The sequence below is a fragment of the Stegodyphus dumicola genome, chromosome 6, assembly GCF_044657685.1.
Source record: "Stegodyphus dumicola isolate Sdum_Otavi_A_Nest chromosome 6, ASM4465768v1".
NCBI classification, from domain to species: domain Eukaryota; kingdom Metazoa; phylum Arthropoda; class Arachnida; order Araneae; family Eresidae; genus Stegodyphus; species Stegodyphus dumicola.
The window spans coordinates 154,778,563-154,801,160 of NC_140773.1; the positions used below are offsets into that span (position 1 = coordinate 154,778,563).

Below are 22,598 nucleotides of genomic sequence, written 5' to 3' on the forward strand. Positions count from 1 at the left end.
GCGACTGCTTTTACAAAATAATTTTGGAAAAATGATAATATTTTGTATTTTTAAAAGAAATTTTAAATGAAGCCTCCGAGTACGCTTCTCACATCTAACATCTTTAAAAATGTGATTTTGGCAACCATTTTCCTGTCTTATTGTTGATGCTAGATTTTTGATGAAATCGCATCATTTTGAATAGTTTCATTCTTTTAGAAATATGGGTTTGGAAACAATTTTCCATCGTATTTCTTATGTCACTGTTTTTAAGAGATTGGCATATTTCATTGTCATTTTTATATATATATAATACATTTTTATTGATTTTTTTTTATAAAGTTGTTCTGCAGAGTAAAATTCTGCGCGGAATTTTATGTTTTTTGAGTTGCTTTCATGTTAGTTTTTGCTTATTTCACTGCTTGTAAGATATTGAAAAGTTTTGCATGATTTTTTTCTTCAACGGAAAGTAAGTTAGTTTTTTTATTGGGATAATTAATATTTGTATTAAGGGATATAGCTTATTTCATTGTAATCATTTTCTTTTGAAAATATAAGATAAAATATCATTAATTATACTTTGCTTTTCAGAATATTTTCGTTTTTTGTATTCGTTTATGTTATTTATTGTTCATTTCACTGTTTTTAAGATATTGAAAAGTTTCGAGTGATTTTTTTAGGAAACAAATTTCTTAACCTTCTTTATACCATTTGAGTTCTTAAGATTTTGCAAAGGGAAGTTGGTTAATTAATTTATTAGGATAATTAATATTTGTATTAGGGGATATTGCTTATTTCAATTGTAGTTTTGTTATACGTAATAAGTTTTTTTATGGAGTTGTTCTGCAGAGTAAATTTCTACTCAGGTTTTAAATTTAACGTTTGGTGTTCCCTTCAGCCATTTTTCCGGTACATTCAAAAGCCAGAAGAAGGCTTGCAGCGAAGCTGCTAGTTATCCTAATAAATCAATTAACCAACTTCTCTTTGAAAAATCTTAAGAACTCAAATGGTATAAAGGATGTTAAGAACTTTGTTTCCTAAAAAAATTACTCAAAACTTTTCAGTATCTTAAAAACAGTGAAATGAGCAATAAATAACATAAAAAATACAAAAAAAAAAAATTCTGAAATGCAAAGTATAATTAATGATATTTTATGTTAGATTTTCAAGAGAAAAAATTACAATGAAATAAGCTATATCCCTTAATACAAATATTAATTATCCTAATATAAAAATTAACCAACTTTCCGTTGAAGAAAAAAAATCATGCAAAACTTTTCAATATCTTACAAACAGTGAATTTAGCAATAAATAACATGAAAGCAACTCAAAAAACATAAAATTCCGCGCAGAATTTTACTCTATAGAACAACTGTATCAAAAAAAAATCAATAAAAATGTATTATATATATATAAAAATGACAATGAAATATGCCAATCTCTTAAAAACAGTGACATAAGAAATACGATGGAAAATTGTTTCCAAACCCATATTTCTAAAAGAATGAAACTATTCAAAATGATGCGATTTCATCAAAAATCTAGCATCAACAATAAGACAGGAAAATGGTTGCCAAAATCACATTTTTAAAGATGTTAGATGTGAGAAGCGTACTCGGAGGCTTCATTTAAAATTTCTTTTAAAAATACAAAATATTATCATTTTTCCAAAATTCTTTTTGTAAAAGCAGTCGCAAGGATGAAAGTTTAACGTGTTCAAAAATCAAAGAAAAATAAACTGTAGATTTTTAAAAATAAACATTTTTAGAAAAAATTCCGTTGAAAAGGTGTTAAGCTCCCTTTGTTAAATAAATTCGCATTTAATCGACTTATTGAAACATGAAATTTATTTTAAGTTCGTAAAATAGCTAAGTGCCTACGTTTCATGACGATGTAAAAATGCAGTGTGTAGAGTAAAATCTCGCTTTCCTATAGCCCATTATATTTCAAAATGACGCGATTTCGTCACAAAACATAAAATTAAAAAAAATTCTAATTAGAATTTCGAAAAATTCGCTTCGAGGTGCACTGGCTCTTGTCTAAATGCACCTATGTACCAAATTTCGTAGCCGTGGGTCTATTAGCTTACGCGCAGCGCGAACGAAAGACACACACAGACACAGACAGACTCTTTCTTTTATTATATGTATAGATTATGCTCCTAAGATGCATAAACTGATTTCACCAAGTACCTATGATAAATTTCCAGTAAAATTACATTAGCTTGTGAATGCTTTTTTGTTATTTATTGAAGCAAATGTATTTTTGATTTATCTTTAAGCTAATTAGTTTTCTTCTATAAGAACCGGTATTAAGTAATAACTTTTGTATCCTCGGTTAAAATTTTCAGTAGCAATGTGATCACTGACAGGAACAGACATTTTTATCTTCAAACAATTTATTGCGCATACCATCTCTTCAATCATTATTATGAATGCATTTTGACATTTTCACGTTCTGCAACAGCGACATACAGAAAATTGTGCATGAACCTCTGATGTTTCATAATTTATTTCGAGTTCTACTCTTCGCACTTAAATTTTGGAAGACTATTTCATTGTTTTCTGAAGACGAGAGAGATGTGAGACTTTTACGTTACTAAAGCAATTTTCTGGTTAAAATTGAATGCTATCAAATTTTTTCTTCGAACGGGAGTGGGAAAATGATTTTCGAAGAATTGAGGGACAAGTAGTTGCGCTTTTGGCCTGACAGGCATTTCCTGATGTCTGTCAGGACATAAATGAAAAATGAAACAATGAAAAATAAAATAAATTTTCAAAGATGAAAATTTATTTTATTTTTCATTGTTATTATTTTATATATAATTTTTTTGCTTTCTTATTGTTGACTTAGAAGAATTTAAATATATCAAGAATAAATTTATTTTCTAATTTCACACCTATAACAGCATAATGATAAAATTTTAGGTAATAAAATTAAGTATAATTTGATGCTCTGCATTCAGTGCAATTCAGATTTTTAACAAGAGAATTCTTCTTTTCAATCTTATCTTTAAAAAATTTTCAGCAGTTTTAAAAACAGTTCTTAATTAACCTAAGCTGATTTTTTTTTCATTTAGTCTCCGAATATCAAGAATGAGCTCAGGTAATTAAATAGAAAAATAGATTAAAAAAGGGAATGATATGTTACGATTAATAATATATTGTAAGTCGTCTCATTAATCATTAAGAATATTTAAGAATAATTTTTGTTTCTTGAGAAGTCACTTAGACACAGGTTTAATTCTTACCCTGCCCTGAAAGTAATAACATAACTAATAACAGCGTGAAAATTCCCTACCTATAGAATTAGCATTTTTCAATTTATTTGTTCAGGGAAACCGATATGCTAATTTTCTAGATAATAAGATAGTTATTTTTATAACATTCGGAATTATTACTTTTATGTTCTTAGCAGGCCGAATCTTATAATAGCGATGGTATTCAGGTAGCTACAGGTAACATTAGAGAGGTAAGCAGTAGGATAGGGCACCTGTACTTGGCCAAAGTTGATCCAGTTACCTATTTCCCAGTTAATTCCACTTCCCATTTTCTTAACTTTTTGGCCATCATTTCATAATTTTATAGTTATTCTGAAAATAATTTCCCCACCCACTCACCAGTGTCTGAGTTATTTTTATTACTCTTCTTACCTCCAGCCCTGCTAAGCTCCTGATTGCCACCTGACAAGATGTCATACCAACACTTCCAGACCCTAACTAGCCTCCGGACTCGTTGTTTAGTCTTTCTCCTGACGCTGACCAGTGACCACAGTATAATAATATTAAGTAGAATTTTCGTTTTGCTCTTGGTTATGGAACGGTACATCATTGCCTTCTTACTGTAGGACTGTTTTCTTTGCTATTAAACTGTCGCTTCATTACCGGAGCATCCACTGTGCCCCCTTACCTAATACAAAATAAACTGCTGTTGTGGATTCTATAAAAACAAATGTTTTATCTCATTTCTATAAGAGATCTGACCTTTGATTCTTTGTAACAAGAATGCTATGTATAATCATGACTATATGTTAGACTGACTTCTGCTTGACTAGCTGCTAGAATGTTCAGGTTTTTAGGTTTATGCTTGATTTGATAGCTATCAGTTCTTCTGCTTGGCAAACGCTTCTATTTCTGTACAGGTGGCTCTTTTATATCTATATTACTCTTGGATCAATTTTGAGATAAACTGCACTTTATTATCTTTGTAGACTCTATGGGCCATTTAGTGGATCTATGGTGAACAAAATTTCATACCGTGTATTCTTCGTAAATATAATATGTTTGCTTGACATATAGTGTTGTACATTGCCGAAGTTCTTCGGTATGAAAATAGCGTCTTGATATTGAGTAAGATGGTTATCTATAGTCCTTGAAATGATGCATCTTCAACGTCTGCTAAAATATAAAGACTCAGTGTGCTAGCTACGGTACTCAATGTTATATTAGATGTGGTATATAATGCTCTTAGTATATTGATGCAAAATTATTTCTAGACTGCTTTTAGTGTTCTGATTTTCCTTCCGGTCACTAAGGAACCCCAAATATTATTTCCATTCGCTACCAGTTTGGAAATAACATAATTGCACAGGATTTTGACAATATGGGGGTTGAGCCCTCAATTATAGCCATGCCTTCTGCGTATGCAATTAGTTGTTCTATTATACTATAGGCTTTAATTTTTATTGTTATTCAAATATGGCTTAAGTGTATTGCCAGTAAAGTAAAAGGGAGATCAAAGAGAATACCAGCGTATTTCGACTATGAGTTTGCCCAGCTTGAAGCGTGAGCAAATCGTTTTTACAATCTTTGGTATAATATAGAGATAGTTTGGGTCCTGTACTAGATGTTTAATAGGAATTGTTTAAGGAAATCATATTTTCTCCTGCCTCAAAGCACATCTATACAATTCTAGTAATAATCAGATGTAGAGATGGGGAGTAGAATCCCCTAATCCCAAGAATATTGAAAAAGATTCTATGTTTAAATAATAAACCTTTGTATTTTTAAAATTATTTAAAACTTTCGAATATTAACTAAAAATCTGTTAAAGATTTTAACTTGAAACATTCAAAAGATTAGTTCCAATGTCTCCAACAAAAGCTTTCATTAAGAATTAAATTCAACCGTTGTAGTTTGGGCCAACCTAGATTAGAAAATCACTTCTTTATTCAATTTAGAATTTATGCAACCTTTAATAATATGACTTTTAAAGTAAGCCGAAACCTTAAAACGTATTTACAGACATGCACAACTTTGAGGAACTCTCCAGTGTCCAATGGATAAGATCGTTGAATACGCGCATTTCGACTCGGGTTAAGTTCACAGCAAATGAACTGTTAGCTCTGATTCTCCGTTCTCAACACGGAATCAAACCAGTTACCCTCGAAAAGTCTTCTCTGAATGCATTGTTATTAAGGCAGATACTTCTCTCGTTCCTTGCCGAAATTAATTGCCAACAAACATGTCACAGTTCCGATATTTCGAAAAAAAAATCATAATAACCTTTGAATGATTTTTGAATATATTGGTGATTGCAATATTTAGTCACTGAATATTTTATTTGGCTATTAATTTCTGTCAGACGTTTTCAATCTCTCGTTACAATCAAAAAGTTTGTTTATATTCCCATGAACATCATATCATTTCGGTATTTTACGTGCACTTCGCAATCTGATAGAAAAGGCGTGAGTCATTTACTGTTTAAAAATCCATCGATAATCGAAGTAGGTCTTGTTTCCCTTTTTTACCATCTTTTCGTGCTGCAATGTGGGATCTGATGATCTGCATCCTAATGCAACCTTTTCGTCGAGTGATATTTTGAATCAAGCCGTCACCTAGTATTTTAGCGCCCAAGTAGCAAACAATCAGACAGTATTTCAGTTTTGTGTTCCAGTAGGGATGCAACGGCATATTATTCAGTATAAGGATTAAATTTCCAATTTTTAGTAAAAATTTCAAATTTGAAACTTATAGCATATTTTGCTTACTTTCATGTCGAAAATACGATTTTTCAAAGCATTTTCTATGAAAATAAATTTAGTTACCAAGGAGAAACATCAACATTTGTAATTATAATACTCAGTGTTTCTATATTTAAAGCAAACGTTAAGTTATTAAGACTTTGGCTAAAAATATTCTTTTTAAGAGGTTTTTTTTTCAACTTGCAATAAAATCCTATCTAAAGTAAGTATGTGCTGTTGCTAATCAACAATACAGAAATTCTTTCATTTCTCTTCTACTACTATCAATGTACTTTGCTCAATACAAAGTTAAATTAATAACTTTATAAATCATTTTATTTGAAGTAGTTAAGAAAAAAAGTATTTTTATGATAATTAATTTTAAGCGATTGCAACTGTGCGATTATGTTTCTTGTATACCCTGTCGCGTGTTTTCAAAACAGCATTTATGGTTATAAGGAAGTATTGTTGTATCTTATGGACTGCAAGCCTCTATATATGTTTTTTTTTTTTTTTTTTTTTTTTTTTGAAATGATAGTATTCTTTTTAAAATATTTTTTATGTTTTTGTATTTATAATTTTATGATCTATAACGTTGCGCGCCTCCAACTTGCACGCAACCAAGAGGTGACTGTGAAAACTTGTATAAAAGATAGAAGCTTGTGAAGGGTTTAAGTCCCTTTTTATTCAACGTAATAAATTACAATTGCGTTCTCTTGACGCTTACAGACGGTGCCAACTTGGCAGTCAAATAAAAATAATAACCTGAAAAGAAAATAAAGACAAGATTCTAACTACGAGGCTCTCTAAAATAACTAACTCACCGCGTTTTACAATACCGCTGCTAATTCAGCAGACTTGAAGCTCACTGGAACAATTGCAACTACTTCCCGCCAAGCACATAGGCCGCAACGCGGGGTTCTTCAGTTCTCGCTAACTACCTCCGCGCTCGCTAAGTAAGAGAATCTCTCACACTGAACTTGTTTCCTTCTATTTAAATCAGAATACTTCCGCTGATAATTTGAATCCTTGCGCTGATAATTTGAATCCTTGAATATTCTGGCATTGGCAGTTCCAGGGGAAAGTAAGGCTTGACAGGAAAGATAGTTTAAACTTAAAATAAATGTTAGTTAAAATAAATATAAACCCTACATTTGCCGCTGCCAGAATTTGGAAAACTTGGAAGCAGGTCCTACAAACGACCTGTTGTAAGTTTATCTAATTCTGAACTAACTGGCGAGAACCTCGTTTACCCAAAAAAAAAAAAATCTTATGTAACAATTATATATTAAAATTCTGTTACTCGTTACAAAGCTTTCTTCTTACAGCAACTTTTCCTGGACTTCATCAATCAATCTTGGTCTTTCCTTCCAGCATCTGGAAGGAATAAGTATCAGTATCTTTCTACATACATTATAATTTACACTTTCTTGACACAATAAATTTTTGTTTTTAACGATTCGTTTTTCTTAGTTATTGCTTACTTCACATTCATTCAATTTCTCAAGCATTAATTTAACTTTACCCTGGCTCTCCACCGTGTGTGGTGTCAAACGGGAATATTCGTGTTTTAGTCTTACAACACTTCCCCTAACCACCATGATTTGTTAGAATTCAACAACCAAATAGACACACCTTACTCGACATTCTACAACTCAATGAGCTACTTTAATATTCTTAAAAATTCAAATGTAGGTGGAGAACCCTACAAAACACATTCATTCTAACTTCCCCCTCATTCATCTTTAAACATGCAGGCTTTCGCTCTAAAGCATGACTTTACAGTTTAATACTTAAATTTTGACTTCCTTGCTTTTAAGCATTCACTTTTAGCATCTACAATTTTATGCTTCTAGACTAAATTCTACTTTTACATAACATGCAAGTATTTACATACATTTACAAAAGTTTAATACATATGCTTTTTACAATTTACCATAAAATGAATAGGAGAAACTAAATTTTTACTTTACTCATTCTTCGCCAAGCTGGCGGCACTGAAAGTAAAATTCTTATTAATACAAGAATACGAAGTTATTTTTGTCTTCGGCCAAATTTTGGCTTTAACAACAGAATTAGTCTTTCGACCAACAGAAAATGCTTGTTTTTAGCTTTTACACTTAAAGAAAATAATACTTTTGCCTTAGCTAAATAAAGTAAAACAAAACTAAGTCTCAACCGAGACATATTGACTTTCGTCAAAACATAGAACTTCGTACTTATGCATAACATTTCGGAACAAAAGAGAAAAAAAATTTATAGAAGGTTTTAACTTATCTTTGAGTTTTCGATGCTTGAAACTCCGTCATCCGTTTTTGGCAAAATTGATCCCAAGTTAGAGGTTTCATGGATGTCAATCTTCTCCTTATTGATCTCCGAGTGTCGTCCAAGTTGCTCTTTCTTTTGCGTCCTCTACATGCTGGCCTCTTGACGGAGTAATCGTCTGGTTGTTGGCCTTTGCGTTTCTGCCTGGGACGGCTGGTCTTGACGTCCTCCGGTCTGGAGTCCTTCTTGAATTTCTTCTGTTCCTCGTATTTTTGTGCCTCCTGCTGGCGTTTCAGTTTCCGGAACGGCGGCCTTGCTGGCACCTGACTCTGTGGCCGTGTGCGCGTTCTCCTTGATGTGTAATTTCTCCTGCCATCCTTTGTAGGTGGTGTTTTCGTCTTTACCACGGTTTCTTTACCCGGTTCATCTGTATTTTTGCTTTTCTTAAACGCCGGAGTTTGAAAATCATTTTTTCTTTTTGATACCGACGTCCGGGTTGTAGAAGTGCTAGGTCTCTCTTCAGTTCTCCCTTTCTTGGGTGGTGGAAGAGTTGTTGCAGTCTCTGGCCCTTCTATTTCGTTTAGACTTGAGTCCTGCAAGAAACTTTTAAGGATTTCAAAATCATTTGGATTATAGTATTTTTTCACCTCGTCGGGACTTGCTTTACAGATTTCCCCTCTGTCGTTCTTAAGATATAATACTACCCCTTTGATTTCCTGAATTACATAGGGGCCTTCAAACTTTGGAGCTAGCTTTGCCATAAAATTGTCTGGGGCACTTGATAAAGAAAATTTCCGCTTCAATACTTTATCCCCAACTTTAAAATCTGCTTCACGGCGTTTTCTATCATAATATAACTTTTGTCTATTTCTTGCCGTATCCGAGGTTTTAAGCGCCTGATCAATCAACTTTTGCACATCTTGTTGTTTAAACTCCTGCTCTCTTTGTTGCACAAAGAATAATTTATCTAAAGGCGTAATTAACTTTCTGCCTAAAATAATTCTGCTGGAGTTTTTCTCGTAGTATCATGATGTGCCGTTCTTAAAGCATAAGCTAATTCATTTATGTAGCCATCCCAGCGCTTGTGATGTGTGCTCACGTAATAACTGCGAATTATTTTTACTATGTTTTTATTAACTCTTTCTGCTATGTTAGCCTGTGATCTATACGGAACCATTTTGATATGGCGTATGCCAAGTCCATTGCATATGTTTTCAAATATTTGACTAATGAATTGTTTTCCGTTATCGCTAATAACTTTTATCGGTGCACCGTATTTTAAAATGTATCTGTGTAAGAATGCATCTGCGACTGTTTTGTCTGACGCGCGTTTAAGAGGAACAATTTCTATCCATTTTGAAAAATGATCTACTATTACTAAAAGAAAACGATTTTTATTTAACTCGCTCTGGGGGAAGGGACCAAGGAGATCTATGCCTAAAATTTCGTTCGGAAATGTAGCGCGAATGCTATTTAAGTACCCGGCCGGGCTGTAATTAATATCATTTATTAACTGACATTGATTGCAGGACCTGACATACGTCGTTACTATTTTGTATAATTGCGGGAAATATACCGCCTCGCGTACCCTTTTTATAGTCTTTCTGACCCCGAGGTGGCCCGCTGTTTTTTTTTCGTGCAACTTCCTCAAAATGCTTAATCGAAGCGAGGCTGGGATGACTGACTTATACTCAAGATTTTCGTTTGTTGTTTTCGTATAGAATAATAAATTATCTATTATTTCATACATTTTTGCTCTATTTCTTATCGCATCGATATCTGTGTGCTCAAAGCTTTCGGGGTCTTTCAAATAAGCATAGACATTTCCAAATTCAGGATCAGCTTTCAGTTCAGTAATAACCGTATCTCTAGAATCTAAAATTTTTGAAGTCAACACAGCGCATTTAAGTTCATTTCCTTCGTCGTCCAGTTTTATACGAGAAAGTGCGTCAGCTACATTGTTTTCCTTACCCGGTTTATATTTTATTGTGATATTATATTCTTGGAGTTTTAAAGCCCATCTTATTAACCTGGGCGTTAGGTTTTTCCCGTGTAAAGTCTACCAACAGCCGCATGATCCGAAAGACTGTTACTGGCGATTTGCCGAAATAAACTCGAAATTTGTGTACAGCCATTAATACGGCTAATGTTTCTCTTTCTGTAGCTGTATAATTCCTTTGTGTCTGATTCAATGTTTTACTAAAAAATGCCAGCGGATGGTTATTTTGCATAAGAACCGCACCCACCGCATAGTCTGACGCATCTGCCGCAATTTCCAGGTTTTCGTCCCCCTCAAGGAATTTTAAAACAGGGGCATTAATAAGCGCTTCTTTTAATCTTTCAAAAGCTGTGTTAGCTTCCGCTGTCCACGTAAATTTACTCTTTTTTCTTTTAATTACTAAGAGTGGTTCAACAATATTAGCGAAATCTTTTATGAAAGATCGATAGTAAGAACATAATCCAAGGAAAGACGAAAGTTTCTTGGCGGTGTTGGGCGGTGGGAAATTCTTAATAGCTTTTATTTTTGAATCTTGCGTTTCTATACCCTTTTGCGAAATTTTATAACCGAGATATTTAAGTTCTTTAGTTGCGAACTTGCATTTTGAGGCGTTAATTGTAAGACCGGCCTCTTTTAATAATTTAAAAACTTGTTCGAGGTCATTAATGTGTTGTTCCAACGTACTACTCGTTATAATTATATCATCTAGATAAATTAAAGTTGATTTTCTTAGGACAGGCTTTAGAACAATGTCCATAGCTCTCCTCTCTGGAATGTTGATGGGGCCCCACACAACCCAAAGGCCATGCGTAAAAATGCATAAGTGCCCGATTTTGTTATAAACGCGGTTTTGTGTATATCTTCGGGTCTCATAGCTATTTGATAGTAGCCAGACGTTAAGTCCAAAGTAGACATATATCTTGTCGATTTGATCTGTCTAATGATCTCGTCTATAACCGGCAAAGGATAAACTGGAAATTTAGTAATGCTATTTAGTTTTCTGTAATCGATAGCAAACCTCCAAGCCCTTTTATCCGAAGGAGGAAACTCGTTCTTTTTCCTACATAGTACGACTGGACTCGCGTACTCACTATTTATGGGCGTTATTATTTTATTCTTTAACATCTCCTGAATATGTTCTTCGATGATTAAGTCTTTTTGTTTATCATAGCAATACGGTTTAGTCCTACAAGTTTTTTCGGCATTTAATTGAATCTTGTGAGTCACGATTTGACAGTTTCCTGGTTTTTCTGAAAACAAATGAGAAAAATTACTCACCACTTGCTGTATTGCTTTACTTTCCTGGTCATTCAAATGGCTAAGGTCCAATTCAGGTGTCTCCACAGGTTCCACCACCCTCTGGTCCATCTCCAGCACCACGGAACTATCTTGAAAATTCAATTTGGCCCTCGCGGCCCTTAAAAAGACCATACCTAAAATAAGAGAGTGTTGCAGGTGTTTCACCACAAAAATTAATACTTTGAGATTTTCCTCTTTTACCTGTACGTTTAATGATACTTTCCCGATGCAGTGACATGTTTTTCCTTGCGCCGCTATAATTTCCGTATTTCTGGTTTTAAAGAGTCGTATCCTATAAAAATTCTTTTTGAAGAACTTTTCACTCATGAAATTTCCTTCTGCTCCTGTATCGATGAGGGCTTCTACTGGTACATCGCCAACCAGGACTTGTATAATTGGTAGCTGTGAGTTTTTTACGATGACTGTATTTAAATGTCTATTTGAGGGTTTTTTTTAAAACTTCCGGGGTCTGGACCCTCCCTTTCACAGGCCCCTCTAGTCGTTTAAAGCTTTCCTTTCAATCTGTGTCTTCTGGGTACGCGGATGCTTATTTTCAAATTTTCTTTTTGGGCCTTGACCTTCGAGTTTCGATGCGTTAGCTTGATAGTTCTTTCCCCCATATGAGCGATTTCCATTTCTGGTTTCCTCCTTCCTTCGGGTACTTTGAGAATATGTTTCCCCTCTCGCTTTTTCCGCTATTCTGCGATTTTGAAACTTCACCGCCAATTCGAAAAGTTCCTGCAATGTGCTTGGGTTTCTAATTTCAAAGTAGTCTTGGACAGCGGGTAACAATCTTGGTAATATTATTTCAATAATCTCCGCATCGGGTTTCTTGCCATACAGCATATCCGTTAGCTTGATTTTCCGTAAAATAAAGTCCGTCAATTGTGCTGTATCCCGTTGATAGAAACTATATAGCTCGGCTTCCAGCCGTGCGCGATCTTTCACTATGGGGAAGGCCTTTACTAACGATTTTTTGAAATTTTCAAATGTATACGTCGGGCTTCCAAATTCACCTAGAAGAAATTTGCCTATATTTTTCCACCATAGCGCGGCCTGTCCTCTTAGTGCTGATGTGGCGATGGCAACTTTTTGTCTTTCAGGCACAGGGTAGAGCTGAAAGTGGTTTTCTATACCTTCTAAAAATACGGACACCGAATTTTTTCCGTCGAAATAGACGTTTGGCTTGATTGATGCTCTCAAAGTCTGGACCAGGTATCCAAATCCTTCTAACTGCGTTGTCATTTCTTGGTGTTGTCCAGCGGCTTCCATCCAGTTTTCGGCCATTTCAGTTCGATAAGTGTTCGGGCGCCAATATAACGTTGCGCGCCTCCAACTTGCACGCAACCAAGAGGTGACTGTGAAAACTTGTATAAAAGATAGAAGCTTGTGAAGGGTTTAAGTCCCTTTTTATTCAACATAATAAATTACAATTGCGTTCTCTTGACGCTTACAGACGGTGCCAACTTGGCAGTCAAATAAAAATAATAACCTGAAAAGAAAATAAAGACAAGATTCTAACTACGAGGCTCTCTAAAATAACTAACTCACCGCGTTTTACAATACCGCTGCTAATTCAGCAGACTTGAAGCTCACTTGGACGATGACCACTCCTTCCCGCCAAGCACATAGGCCGCAACGCGGGGTTCTTCAATTCTCGCTAACTACCTCCGCGCTCGCTAAGTAAGAGAATCTCTCACACCGAACTTGTTTCCTTCTATTAAAATCAGAATACTTCCGCTGATAATTTGAATCCTTGCGCGTTCTACTCAAATTTACATATTCTGGCATTGGCAGTTCCAGGGGAAAGTAAGGCTTGACAGGAAAGATAGTTTAAACTTAAAATAAATGTTAGTTAAAATAAATATAAACCCTAAAAGGTAAATAATTCGGCATATTGCTTAAAAAGAATATGGCGTTAGAAACATCCTCCATTAAGTACAACAAAGTTGCATACATTCTTAGTAATCATTATTGGCTATAATATAAAATAATACCGGTTGGTAGCAAAAATTCAAAAGCGAGAAGAGAAATACGCCAAGATAAAACATAAAACAAGCCAAACACAAGTTTTTTGTCTTGCCTAATATTGTAAAATAATATTCCCTCTGTCTCATAATATTAGTAGCAAGTGAATATTTAAAAGGGAATTAATTTCGAATGCAGCTGTAAGCTATATTGTAGCCAAAATTACGAAGCCTTCAATCAAAATCAATATTTCATGGCATTTCTCGTTTGTTTTTATATTTCATCTTTCAATTTTTTAGGTTAACCTAATTATTACGAATTATAAATACTTTTCTAATTTCATTCTCTAATCCAAATCAGTTATTTTATTGCAGGTCAATGAATGTCAACCCATTGTAAAAGTAAGATGAAAAAAAGAGAGTTTTCAGGCAAAGATTGAGTTGCGATTGGCCAGTTCTTGATGCATCAAAAGAAAAACGAAAGGTGCAATTAAATTAGCTGCAAAGCCATTTAAGTGCAAGAGAATAACCATATCAAGAATTTGTAAGCGTGCTTCCGAAAAGAACTGTCAGGGTGAATTGTATGCTAATGTTGATTTTTTGAGAAAACAAAACTGTGGACATAAATGCAAAGATTATGAAGACAACTAAACTTAAACACATTCCTTTTAGAAGAGAAGGCACCATACAAGCGATGAATTTAGCCTTTGATAACCTTTCTTTTAAAATGCTGAATGATACGTTACTGTCACTTAAATTATATTAGAAGCAATGAAAAATGTTAGCTTCAATAATTTTTATCTCATATAGGGAAAGTAAAGTTTCGCAGCCAAGGGATAATATCCGTAAATTTAAAATGCAGTAATGAAACTATCCAGAATCCAGAAACTATTTGAACACCCAAATAAGAATTAGAAGTAATATTTTGAATTTATTGTTTAATTGAATCTAGTTTTTTGATAATAAATGTTACATTCTATATTTATTTTCGTTTACTAATAATATTATGGGAGGAATTAAATTCATGAACTGTTATTATTATTACAGGACAGAAGGAATAACATTTTAATTTGAACCAATTTTATATTTTATTTAAATAAATAAAGATTGAAATGTTTAAAACTACCTTTCTTGCTTTAAAATCACTCAGTTTGTTAAGCAACTGATTAAATTTGAAATTAAATTAAGACTTTACGGTTTGTCGAATGGCGCTACTCTTAAGAATTGCCAACGCATGATACGAATGGAAAAGAAGTTAAAGGTCTTGCGTTTCTCGCAGTGGCAACAGATTGCTTTTATACCTCTGAGTTTGTTAGTCAATAACCTGCTGATTATATTTGGAAGATAAAATAAATATTTTATGTATTATCGAATGGCAACGCTCTGAAAATCGATTATTGGAAAGATTTCATGGTACACGCAACGGAACATTTGCTAAGGACTACTAATAGTTCATTTACCCTCACTTTTCCTAAGTCAAAGAGTGTATGTTAAATTTAAGCAATGTACTCAACAGTAGTCTGTGTAAGTGGCCTATAGGACTGAGTTCCGCAGAAATTTGGGACTCAGTGCATTTTCTTTAGATGTACTAAAAATCAAAATTATCCTTGCGCGTTCTACTCAAATTTACATATTCTGGCATTGGCAGTTCCAGGGGAAAGTAAGGCTTGACAGGAAAGATAGTTTAAACTTAAAATAAATGTTAGTTAAAATAAATATAAACCCTACAGATCAATAGAGAAAAATACAGAAATTAACAAAGCTTTTAAACCTGAAATTTTTTAATTAGAATTTTATCTGTATTCAACAATACAAAATTTAGATATAATGTTAGGTATAATTTTTATTTACGAACAGAAGCGAAATTGGATTTATCATAATTTTACGTTTTTATGAATTTATTTTTAAAAATATTTTAATGATAAACTGCTTTTCAGAGACTTATACTGTAAACTGAAATTTTGAGACTGTAGGTATTTTTTAGTTTTATTTTCAATTAATGGAAAGAAAAGAAAGATACATTTCAACTTTGCTAAATACTAATTCGCTGAATATTGTCACGTACGCTGTGACTTAATTACTGTGCTCTTCTAAGATCGACTTTAAATGAATATCGACTGCAAACTTCTGACATGGTTCACATTTTATCCACTGAATAAGGAGACTACTATTTCACATTGAGTTGTGACCTCTGCGCGTGTTGGTAAGTTCCTAACGGGTCGTTCTGTATGCATCATCATAGAAATAATCTGAATAAAGTTCTGACATCCGGTTGCAAGGATGAAAGTTAATTACTATCCCAGTAATTTATTTTTATGGTAAAGTACAGATATCCAGTCATATGTGCGTTTCTTAATTTATGCTTTTAGTATTTTACAGAATTATTTTAATGACTCGCAGTTTAGTATTTTATCCCAAATAATGGGCATTGGAACAAATTTCAATTTTTTCCCCTTGAATGTTTTTTTCTTTGAGTTGAATATAAGAATTTTATGGTTCCTCTTGAGAATAGTGAACCAACGCATTTCATCGTATTTCAGTATATCCAGTTCGGATTACTTTTAGTGCATCTGGCCACTTAGCATACAATCTCTTAATAGTGAAATGTATCTCATTTTAGACAAATTTAGATTCCACAATGTTCGAATGGCTAAGTAACGCGGGAAAATACTATATAAATTATTTATGCTAAGTTCAAATAAAATGTAACTTGCAGACAATATTAAGCAGCCGTACGCGTTAAGGCATATGATATGCGTTATACTATCTAATTCTGGCTTACAAACTTTGACCAGACATGTTTACTGCGTTCTCATACTTTTGATCTCTGCATTCTTTAATGTTTGTATCTAAAACATTTAGTTGGTTCGGTATTTCGGTTTCCGAATGATGGGCCAGTTATGCGTATATATAGGCTATAAGCCAAAGAAACGGCCCACACATTGACCGTTATCTAACAATAGCCCAATATTATAGTTAAATGATGGAAATGAACTATATCAGGTGTGGAATCAACAAGTATGATATAATAGTTTAATATCTTAACTTCAGTTTAAAAAATGTTCATCCTCTTTTATCTAATAATTTCAATTAATTCCTTACGTACTATCAAAATAACTAATTTATGATTCCTTTCCTTCTGAGCCAAATGTTTGTTTCTGAAATACTCAGAATTCATCAAATTTAGCTTGAAACTCCAGTGGGCTTTCCACCAAATCTAGTTGACATTCCAGATCATTCATTATTGCTACGAAATGCAAGCGAATGTTTTACTAAAACGTTCTTAAGTGCAATCTTTCTTTGAATACTTGAAGTTCTTGCGTTTTATTGAACATTCATATTTTTTAACTCTGACTTTTTTCCGGTCTTCGTGGCCTTCAGCAAAGATGTCTTAATGAAAAGAAATACTTTACATATATATGAAAAGATTAATTTTCTGTTATTATTTTACACCAAACTCTTTCAATTTTTCACTTCAACCTCTCTTTTCTATATGTTAAAATATGATTCTTTAAGGGATCTCATAATTTTCTTTCCATCTCTTGCATTACTAATTCCGATGTATCGAATGAGCATATGTTTGACAACGGTTTGTTTTCAAGTATGAAAAAAAATCTTGCTTGTGGATGTGAAATGTATTTGTCACATAGGTGTATAACAGTTCTGCAGGTCTTTAAAACATCGTCATTGTTTGTCTTCTCTTTTATTTTCTTTTTCCCTTTCTATTAAGAATTTTCTTCAATATTTTTTTCTGCATTGCAAGATGCTACTGAAGGTCCCTCTATTCCTTTCGAATAATTCTTAAATAATTTTCACTTTGTTTTTTTTTTCTATTTTAGTCTTCATTTTTTTTCTCTCTCTTCTTTCTTTTCTGTTCATATTTGCTAATTTCTAACACATGAAATAAGTGAAAAAGTGTTTATAGTGTTTTTCTTTTGCATTATTAATTGTAGTTGCAAATAGACTACGTTATCATTAAATGCGTAAATTGCGCACACTATTCCAGTGCAATATGTAGCAATCCAATTTTATTACTTTTTAGTTAAATAGCATAATGAATAACATAAATATTCTATGTTATTAAAATTTACTAATAAAATTTTATTTTCTTGAATTTTATTATTATTATTATTGTGGTGTTGCTATTTTTGTTTGCTACATTATTTTAATACCTCTCTGTATTGAAGGTGGACCTCTGCTGACGGACGGACCTGTCTTATCTGTCTCTTGCTTAATTTGTTCCTACCTTTAGTCAGAAATGTAGAGCATCGCATAATATTCCTCTCTCAAATTGTGAGAGAATTAGTACAAGTAAGGAGAGAGGAATACAGGAGTAAGTAATAATATATTATATCCATTTTTCAGCCTTTCGGAAACATATTAGCATATCGATCTTACAGTGATTATGATAGTGATTATCAACATATCGGTCAGCAAGTTGTTTATGAACAGCTATGCAATTATTTGCCGGTGATCGATGAACGTAAAAGACATACGAATTTTAAAAGGCAGATCGCTTTTATAGATATCACAGAGAAGTATTTTCCAACCGTCTATGTAAGTGTTTCTGATATCGGCCATGAGTATTGATGAGATGCTTCATTGGTTTTTTTAAAAAAAATCACTTCAGGAATCGAATTGTTAATGGTATAGCATATTCAGCATACAGTTTTACGATTCACTCGCTGTTTGTTTTGCCAAAGTGAATTTTGTCTTGTTTCTAAACTAAAAGTGACCAGACTCTCCCAGCCAGAATGGGAAAACATATGGAAGGCTGGAGAAAACAAAATATTTTGTTTGGAAAAAAATAATATTATTTCAAAAAAATTAATACAATTAGTTGGCCATTTTCCCCCCGCATTTGCTCATTGTGAAATTGCATAAACAGATCTCATGATTCTAAAACATTTCTGTTTTTTCAGTATTAGTGTTTATTTAGATTAGATTTACAAATGAATGAGCATGAAAAAGCTAACTCATTTTACTTTTTTGTGTGTTATTATTTATACTCGTCTAACAGATTAAACACCTTTTAATTACCGTACAAAGTTTTAGTGCTTAAAAGGGAAAAAAAGTAATAAAAAATTAAGGATTCTTTAACATATCCTATAATTTAAAAAAAATGGGAACTCTTACTTGAATGGTGATAATAAACATACATCAGTGATTACTCTAATACCATGCAATTAACGAAAAGTGTTGGAAAGTTGGTTTATTGGATTAGGGTAAAGCACACGACGTTTATATGCCTAAGAAGAGGGATGCTTTCGTGGAAGACATTATAAGGGAAACTGGCTAGTATCAACATTATACATGGAAAAAATGGGAACTCTTACTTCTACGGTGATAACAAACATATATCAGTGATCCCTATAATACCATAAAATTAACAAAAAATATTAAAAAGTTGATTTATTCGATTAGGATAAAGCACACGAAGGTTATCTGCCCAAGCAGAGGGATGCTTTCGTGGAAGACGTTTTAAAGGAAATTCAGTTCAAAAACAAATTGTATTTTTCTAACTAAAATAGTGTGAAAGTACTTCTTTATATGTTTCGAATTAAAGTTGTATTAAATTAGTTAAATTCCGTTGCTCTCACCGTTTAATGTTATCAAAATAGCTGTGGAAAATAATCAGATTAAGCGGCTCCTACCGTATTGCTCTGTATTGACTTTAAAAAAAAAGAACAAAGAAGTATCATTTAAAAATTAGACACACTAATATGCAAGTGTTTCAGTTAGCGCACATTTATCACGAAGACTCCATGGTGATCGGTGAATTTTGTTTTGATGCTTCTAAAAAGTAATGATGCACCCTAAAGTAATCGGACAATTTCTTAAAAAGAAGAAAAAGATTACTAACTTTCAAATAAATTTCTCTCTTTCAAAATGATCACCAGGGGATTGAATACAATTTTTCTAACGTTTCTTCAGGTCATCAAAATTCTGTTTATAAGCGCTGAAACTAACCGTTGGCAAAATATGCGGAACATTTGATTTAATATCCGAGACGTTTTCCCACCTTTCATAGCCATCATAAGCTTCCGAAAAAAGAAAACGATCAACTAGCGATAAGTCGGGAGAATATGGTAGAAAATGTATCGCTGCAGTTGAATGCTTATCAAGATAATATTGTGCAGGCAATGTTGTATGGGGTCTAACATTATCGTGTAAACCAAACTATTACCAAAATCGAAAAGCTCCTTTCTAATTCTCCTTATCTTATTTCTTAATCAGAAAAGAACCTCCTTGCAAAAATACTGATTAATTTATTGCTTTTCAGAGATAAATTTATGGGGGAAAATGTCCCTTGTAATTGAAAAGGGCAACAGCATTCCCTTTGATTTCAACATCCATGAATTTTTTTCTTTGTTTTTATGATAGAAGATTGGCTTTTCACCACTGTGCCCTTTGCCTTTTTCTTTCTAGGTCATATTGTAACAGCCATCATCTACTTTTATAATACACGTTAAAAAATTGCTTTCCTCTCTCGCAATAGTCAGCAAATTTTCAAAGCAAGCTTTTCTGTCTTCTTTTTGCTGTTCTGATAAAATCCAAGGCACAAATCGAGCATAAAGTTTCCTCATTTTCAGATTTTAAATCAAAATTAACCTATAGCTTTCTTTGTTTATCCTAAGCATGTCTGAAAACTGTTGACTTGTTACACGTCTATCAGCTTTTGCCAAAGAACTAATTTTCTATATATTTTCCTCATTCCTTGAAGTTGAAAGGCGCCCTATCTTTGCTTCATCGTCAACGCATTTGTGCCCACAATCAAAGCGGATGTACTACTCATACACTTCTGTTTTTGACAATGATACATTGCCATATACTGTAAGAATCATCTCTAATGTTTCGGTAGCAGATTTACCTAATTTGTTAAATTTGGTGTTGGGCCCACCATCGGCTGAGCGGTAAGGTCGCTGAACACTAGAAGTTCGGTCCGAGGTTCGAATCCCGCGAACGGGTGGCTGCATGAGCATTTTCGTGGTTTTCCCCATATGTAACGTGTACACGAGCCAGTTTCCCTTAGAAAGTCCTCTACGAAAGCATCCCTTCCCTTAAGCATATAGCCCTAATGTGCTTTGCTGTAATCTCAATAAACCAAACCAAATTTGGTGTTATAAATTGCTCCTTCTCAAAGCAAATTTTTGTACAATGTCTTTTCAGTAAAGGAAAATGGCTCAGGTATTTTGATATGCAAATTGTAAAATCACAAGTTGAAACTGTCTGAGATGTCGTTCTTTCTAAACATACATTTATTCTTTCACTTTTTTACTTTATCGTTTAATCTTTTAATTTGCTTGGTTATTTTATGGGAGCATCTATATATATATATGTGTATATCAAAACAAAGAAAATGAAATGAGGTACATTGAGATGATCCCTCGTAAATATTGTGTCCTTGCTTAAAGATGCTATAGATTATGGAATTACTTTTTACCGAAAATTATTGCAGACACCAAATGATTTTCAAGGTAATTTTTAAAAAATTGTTCAACCTTTACCAAGATTTAACTTTTTAATCTTACCTTATATTTTTTCACTTCTTACAGCATCCCTTCATGGTGTAACGGTAGCACACTCCGGCGAGTATTCAAGAGGTCCAGATTCAAAATTCGAGAGCTCTGCTCCTTTTTCATGCCTCCTACTTCAAAATAAAAGTACGCTCGAAGAAGCAACTCAACAGTAGCGCTCGAACTAAAAGGTAGTAGTGGACAATAATTCGTCACCATTTAGGATTTGGCGATTGGGATTCCTAATCCCCAGTCGCCCTTTAAAAGGGAGAGTATACAAAGTATTTTCTCCATCCTTCTAGCATGCCTTCGTGGTTTAACTTTAGCACACCCAACGCGTGAGAGGTCCAGGTTTGAGTCCCTGCGAGGAGAGTGCATATTTTTTACTTCTCCTGCTTAAAAAAAAAAAAAAAAAAAAAAAAACCCTAATGTCTCTGCAACTTGTCAAAACGATTCAATTACACGTTTGGTTTGAAAGCAGTTACACGAAAAACAGTATGCGAATATAACAACTGAAGGTTGGGGAGAAGAATGCAAAAGACCTCCTTTATTAAAATTAAATAAGAACAGAAGGCACACATTGTGCTTACAACTCAGCCAACGACTTGTGGCGAGATAACTTGACAATTAGTTAAATGTAGAATTTAAATTCAAATAAACTAGTAGCCTAAGGCTACACAATCATTGAAGATACACAACTTGAACGAATCTACAAAATCATTGAAGTTGGTCCAAAACTTATCCGACGCGGAATTCACCTATTCGCAATTATAATGCAAGGTCGAAGATAAGAACTCTTATCTCAGATGGCAAGCTATAGTAGTGTTCCCACAAATACAAAGCGGCAGAATACGCTCTGTCTTACATTGTAAATATATCTGTTTAAATACACGCGAACTAAATTTGCATTCTGGCGGGGAAACGGCAAGGGAGAAATGATAGTACAGATCAAAAAAATAAAATAACTGGTTCTCGATTAAATGTATAATACTTATAAAATTTATTCATGAGATCTGTTTGCTATCAAAACTTTTAAAAAGATTCTAGGCATTTGGCGAATTCGCTTTAGAGTACTTAAGCCTAATTAAAATTCTTCAAATAAATCTTTAAATAACCATCCATATTTAGAAACAACGACAGAAAATTATTAAAAAGATAAGCATGTTAATTTACCGTACCTACGCATAACAGCATCTCAGTGAGCTACAGCGAAACGAAAACCTGTTCTTAGTCTCACTTGTATGTAAATTAATTTTAAACTACTTATTCAACAAAAAGATTACTCCGGTAACTTCAAAGGTTAAACTGTAAGTTAAGTATAGTTGATAAGTAGATCAAAGAGCACTAACATACAAGTTGTTAAAAAAAGTATCCAGTACAAATGAAAGGGCAGTAGATGGGACTGAAACAAGCAGATTTTGCAATGGAATATGCGTGCGGAATGGCACCTTCTGGCGATAAAGGACGCTACTGAGCGATAGCAAAAAGGATTCTTTTCCTTTTAACCTTGTAACTGTCATGCCCGAGATAGCACTGGTGTTCGAAAATGTCACGCCCGAGTACTACTCGGGGTAATTTTATTTTGAGTGCATCGTCTTGTTATACCCGAAT

General features: G+C 33.4%; 1 long non-coding RNA gene across 2 annotated transcripts in view; it reads left to right on the forward strand.

Annotated features, from left to right (window-relative positions):
• Positions 1 to 22,598, forward strand: part of LOC146996876 (uncharacterized) — a 165,258-nt gene that overhangs the window by 105,121 nt on the left and 37,539 nt on the right. For both annotated transcript variants that reach the window (XR_015041746.1, XR_015041747.1), the window contains exon 2: positions 17,658 to 17,803. This is a non-coding gene — a long non-coding RNA (uncharacterized LOC146996876). The remainder of the gene's footprint in view (positions 1 to 17,657; positions 17,804 to 22,598) is intronic.